Here is a 6,014-nt window from a genome sequence, read left to right on the forward strand (position 1 = left end):
CAGCCTCAGTTTCTCCTTTACAACACAAGAAGATTTACCCCTGCCCACCGCGCAGGGCTCTTTAAGGATGAAATGAGCTAATGTATAACAAAGAGCTTTGTTGACTGTGCAAATGTTAGGTTGTTCTTTCAATAAACATTTATTAAGCATTTACTCTGAGCCAAAGCCTGAGTTAGGCATTAGAGTCTCTCAAATGTAAACGTCCTGGGCTCACTGGGATTCATTCTTTTTTCTTCCCCCCCCACCCCGCCCCAACTGAGGTGATAGTCCCACCACATAAAAGTAACCATCGGAAAGAGAACAATTGAGTAGCATTTAGTGCATTCACAATATTGTGAACCAACCCCTCCAAGTTCAAAACTACACGAAGACTGTCCCTCCTAAATGTCACCCTCTTCTTAGGGTATATTTTCTCTTGCTAGCATTTTGTCCCTCTTGGGAGCTGATTTCCTGGGTTTGATACGATCCTGATGTCCCTCTGATCCCCTGTGACGCCAGACCAGCCCCCGGATCCAACCTCAAGCTTCACAAGCTGCAACCCACTTTCCTTGGCCAGCGCTAGGGAATCCAGAGCCCCAAGCCTGCCATTTTTAATTACGCCAGGGCTGGGTGAGCAGGTAATCACTGTGTATTTCAGTAAATTACCTCTCATAAAGGAGCTATCATGTTTGTTCGTGTGCCCTTCTTTCCTGGAATCAGCTCCCCGTTTTCCAGCATCGCCTGTTCCCAGCAGCCTGTGCGCTTGGCGAATGTCCGCCTCGTCGAGCTGGGGGGAGAGTCAGGTGCAGGGGGAGGGGGTGGCGTTTGGGCAAATATTGGACTTGGCCACACTTGCTGTCCATATCAGGAACCCGATTGCTGTTATTGATTGACAGATGTGGGGACCAACTGTTTGGAAAGCTGAGCCCCCTCGGATTGGGGTAGGTGTTTCGGCAAACAGCCCTAATACTAGGCAAACAGGCCTGTTGGAAGAAGTGCCTGGCATGTTAGCAGAGCAAACCAAGCACTGAGCAAACAGCTTAAAAGAATGTGGCCACCTCCATGTAACCTCGACCGAGGTATTGATCCCACTGGAGGCGGGAGAGGGGCTGCGCAGGGAACAGAGAGATACGAACCCCAGCAGAATGTAAATGTTATCTTTAAGCTGCGGCTGTCAGGGCCCTAATGGGCATCTGTTTGGAATTTGTCTTCTTGCAAATCTTTAAATCCAGGTCAGGGCCACGCGCGGAATTTAATAACAACTTTTCAGAGAGCTCGGGGCCTGGGACGGATTTCATTCTTCCTAAGTCCAACTGGGACTTTCTGCTCTTCCCAAGAGGGAGCAGCCTCAGACGGAGACTTTCTAGGTGCACGGCCCCCGCTGAACATTAGTCAGAAGGCTACAGGAGAGAAGAAGAAAGTCAGAAATAAAGGTGCTTTCTTGGATCCCCGAGCTGCCCGGACTTAAGAGCTGGTCGGTGTAAAGAATCCCAGAGTCCGTGCCAAGAAATCTGGGCTTCCCGCAGCTGCTGGCCCCACTTGGCCGGCCATCCGTCCGTCACTTCGCTGGGCCTCAGCTTCCTGCATCTTCCAAGTCGAGCACCCAGCCCCTGCTGGGCATATGCAACGGCTCAGGCCAGAAAAGCTCACTCTGGCTACACTCTATAGCCAGAAAACACTGCCCCCGTATCAGGAGTTGGGCAGTTTGCTGGGACGCCCCTCCTGGGCCCGAGACCCTCTGGCATTACCACGTGGCAACGGCGTGGGCCACGGCCAAGTCTGTCAACTGTTCTTCCAGGCGAGTGACTGGACAGAAGATGGAGAGGGAAGGGAATATGGGATGTTTGCAAATTCCTTGAAAAGGCTGAAAAACCTCTTGGTATTTCTGTAAAAGCACAGGCTGACAAAACACCTGCTCCTCAGTATTCCAAATGAGGTAAGAGGGGCTGTTGATCAGAGATCACCACTGGCCTACAGTTTCTCCTCGACAAAAGCCACGGAAAAAAAAATAAGATCTTCGCCCTTGCCCTCGCATCCCCTTCCCCAGCCTGGCCTGGCCCCCTGGTTGTGCCGGTCAAGGCCAGGAGTAGGAAGTAGGTAACGTGGCCATGCACCCCCGAACAAGGAGGGGGCGAACCCATGCTGAGCGCTGGCCCATTGGGAAGACTGATTCCTATCTGCACCTGAGGCCCTGAGCAGTGAGTAATACCCCAGACTATTACTTGGCACTGTATCTACAAGAGTATAAAGGAGTATGTTAACCATTTGGGTCCACTCTGACTTTTGGTGTCGGGTTTCACAGTGATAAGAAGACACCAAGAAGGCTGTGGCTCAGAGAAGGGGCATTCCCAATTTTAATGGATCTTTAAACAGACACGGAATGGAAAGATGTAAGCAAAGCGGTCAAGGGCGTGGGCTATAGTCAAGGGCACGGGATGGAATCCCAGGTCTGCCACCCATGAGTCGTGCAGCCACGGGCAGGCCACCTGAGTTCTTTGAGCTCAACATCCCTCCCTGTAAAACGGAAATAATAATACAAGGGATTGTTATAAGAATTAAACGGGCTACTGTGTCTTAGGCCCTCAGTGCTGCCCTTTCCCCATGGTCAGCCCGCAGTAAATAGTAGGGACTCAACACGGTCTCTGTGACATGGACGGGGCAGACCCTGGAACAAGCTGTCATTGCCAGTATGAGACTGCGGGAGATGCCCCTGTCCCCACGGAGGAAGTCCGCCAACCTGGCCTAGACAACCTACCATGAGACTGGGGTCAGCATGGAGGTTTTACCACAGAGGAGAAAAATGCCCTATGTTTCTACGAGCGTGGCCCATGAGAGCTTCTAGACTGACATCCCCCCTAGACACTTCGAGGCTTCCCGCTCCTACACACTTGACTCCAGCAGCAAGAGGGCTCTCAAGACAAAGCTCCCCATCACAGAGATGGTCTCTTGGCCTCCGCTTGCAGATGGTGCAGAGGAAGCCCCAAGAAAGGGACGGGCTTGCCCAAGGGTGCGGCATAGGCCGGATAGCGAGCCAGCCACTTACGACAACAAGGAAATGGGCAGAGGAGGCTGGGTCTCCCAAGGCAGAACCACTGACAGGTTATCAGGGAGAAGTGAAAGCTGGCCTTACAACAGAAGGGGATAGTGGCCTACTTCACCTCCACTCCCCAGACAGTTACTCATTAATCAGGGCGCCTCTACTGCAATTAGAAACAAATAAGTAAATTGTACCTGTGTTGACACCCTTGCCCTCAACCTAATGATTAACCCGCCCTCGGTGAAATGACTGTCTCAACAGAGAGTGCCTCAAAACCCTTTGCTTTGGGAACAGGACAGGAAACACGAGGGTAATCTATGGCGTCAGTTAAAGAGAGAAAGCTAGGGGGCGCCCGGGGTGGCTCAGTCCGTTAAGCATCCAACGCTCGGTTTCGACTTAGGTCGGGATCTCACAGTTGGTGGGTTCGAGCCCCGCCTCTGGCTCCGTGCTGACAGTGTGGAGCCTGCTTAGGATTCTCTCTTGCCCTCTCTCTCTGCCCCTCCCTCCCCCTCAAAATAGACAAAGTTAAAAAAAAAAAAAAAAAAGGAGAGATAACTATATTTCCCCAATCCACACAGCCTAACATATGAATAAACCCAGACGATTCCCCACCCCCCACCCCCACTTAAGGAAAAGGCTCTTAGTCAAGATCATGTGTTTGGCCTAAGTCCACCGTGGCTGGCTTCCGATGCTCCCCAGAGCATGGGCGGAAGTCCTCCCTCCCAGCTCTCCCCGCAGCTCCAAGGGACCGTGATGCAGAGGCTCACTGTCGTGAATCAAAACCAGTAAAAAGTAAAAGGGGGAGAACTTGTTCAGTACAACTGCTGCCATTTTCAAGGGTCAGGGAAGGATGCCCTCGCTGGCCTGAAGGCAAAAAGATAGGGCACGTGGGCACCTCCACCGCCCTCCCTGGTCACTCTCGGGTTCCAGACTTTGCCCGTGGCAGTCGGACCACGTCCGCCTTTCTTGCAGGAGAAGATGGGGCCGCTCTGCAGCCCGTCTGGGGGCAGGAGCGGGTAGGCGAGGCTTCCTAGGTGGAAAGCGTGGGAAGCAGAAGGCCGGTGAGCATGAACTTGGTAAAGAGTTTCTGGGAGCCTCTCTCGGGATGGCTCAGAGTGTGCCTCTCCCGCTTCCTTAATCCACAGTGGGGCCCAGAAACCCCTTGCCAAAGGCACCGGCTTTGCCTTACCTGCTGAGACTACCCCCCTCCACTGCGGAAGCCTAGGGCACAAGGTAGAGAAGGGATGGGCCCCCATCCTGCTGCTGTCGCGGTTCCCCACACCTGTCACCCTCCCGCGGCTGCTGGAGATACAGGCGCTCAGAATAGGGAAAGTTGTGCCCTCCCGTGTTCCCACTTTCTCACCCCGTCGCTGTGCTCATAATTACCAACTGCTTATAGGAAAGACAATTAGACTGAGTCCCCTGATAGAATGGTTAATTATTACAAGCCAGGAAAAGAGGGAGTCGTAGGCTGATCCCATCTACCTGGATGCGGTAACTAGCACTGTTTTGGAAACGCCCAGGCTAGAGCAGTGTTTTCACTGGAGAAGCAGCAGCTCATTACGATGAGAATGTGAACTACACGGGGCCCGGGGCCGGGCCGCAGCAGCAGCATCATCGCTGATGAATCAGGGAGAGTGCTGAGTGAGGCTAAAAAAGCTCCATTACGGATCCACCCCGCAGAGGCCCCTCCACGCGGGGCCCAGATCTAGCCCATTATGCGAAGGTCACAGTCCTCTCCCAAGCCGCTGGGTCTTCCCTACAGACTTTACAGGTCCTCAGAGCCGTGAACTTTGAAATGGGTAAGCGCAAATACGCACCGGGCCAGGACCGGCCCCATGGGCACGTGACCCGCACAGTCACCGAGGCCCAAGCTCGGAAGGAGCCCCCACGCCGTTTAATGCTCCGCCCTCCCTCTCTTGACCTTAACTTCTGAGCAGGGGCCCCCAGCACTTTCGTTTTGCACAGGGACCTGGAAATCGTGTCACCAGTCTTGCACCAAAGTCAAATGAAAAAACTAGACGATGCTAATAGAAAGTGAGACTCAGGAATCCATATGTCAACCCCCTTTGCCTTCATTTGAGTCAAAATGCCCCACTCTTTTAAAATTCTGGGCAAGAGAAAGTTTGAGCCACAGAATTTTTTTTTTTTTTTTTTTAGGAAAGGATTTTATTACAACAGAAACCCCTTACGGGTAGGTCTGACCCGGTCCTCGCCTCTCAACCAGCCCCTGCCCGAAAAGCACCTGTCTGACCTGCTGTGTCTGTAATCCCAAATTGAGGAGAGTCCCAGCTCAGCCCTGAGACAGCAGCCCCCTCTACTCCATAAAAGGAAATAGGATTGGAGAGGGCAAGGGAGGGGGGCATTCCCTCCTGCTTCTCAGTTGTTTGAAAACATTTGCCCAGAGAGGGCCTCTACGGCAAAAACAAGTTTTAGAAACTCTGGATCAAATAAAGTTAATGTTCTGAACTGCAGGACTTGTCAGAACCTTTAAAGAGTTGCAAGGAATTGGGACTCTGGAACACTGCACTGACAGCACTTCCCAGGCTTATTTGACTCCATTCATCTAATGAGGCAAATAATGAGTGACCCAGTCACTCAGGGGAGTGCTCACCATCAGGTCCATAGAACTGAACCTCAAGGCCTCCCACCCATCTAGATCATTCCAAGAATCTGGAAATACCCTCACCAAATGTTCACCTGGTATGGTGATCCACCCCACAAAGTCACGTTTGCAGAAGTAAGGTACTGCCATATATCCGTATTCTCAAAGAGAGCCGCTAAAATTCTACGACCTTTGGACCCCACAGAACGCACATCCTCCTCTGTCTGCATCCATCCCCAAATCTGGAGGCCCCACCCTTATGTCATGCCACACAGCTTAGAATGTACCCACATTCCTGTTCAATATAATTTAAAAATAACTCTAGGAATTGAGTCAGAGATGGAATAATGTCATTTGTTTAGTGGACATTTTTTTTTTAAGAATGGTCTTTTT

General features: G+C 51.9%; 1 long non-coding RNA gene across 1 annotated transcript; it reads right to left on the reverse strand.

Moving 5' to 3' along the window:
- Positions 1-1,122: 1,122 nt before the first annotated feature.
- Positions 1,123-5,116, reverse strand: LOC109262767 (uncharacterized). The gene is made up of 2 exons (XR_002077920.2): positions 4,206-5,116; positions 1,123-1,379 (listed from the first exon to the last, which is right to left on the reverse strand). It is a non-coding gene; the product is annotated as an uncharacterized LOC109262767 (long non-coding RNA).
- Positions 5,117-6,014: the final 898 nt, after the last annotated feature.

Source organism: Panthera pardus, unplaced genomic scaffold, assembly GCF_024362965.1.
Source record: "Panthera pardus isolate Hobbes unplaced genomic scaffold, ASM2436296v1 HiC_scaffold_24, whole genome shotgun sequence".
NCBI lineage: Eukaryota > Metazoa > Chordata > Mammalia > Carnivora > Felidae > Panthera > Panthera pardus.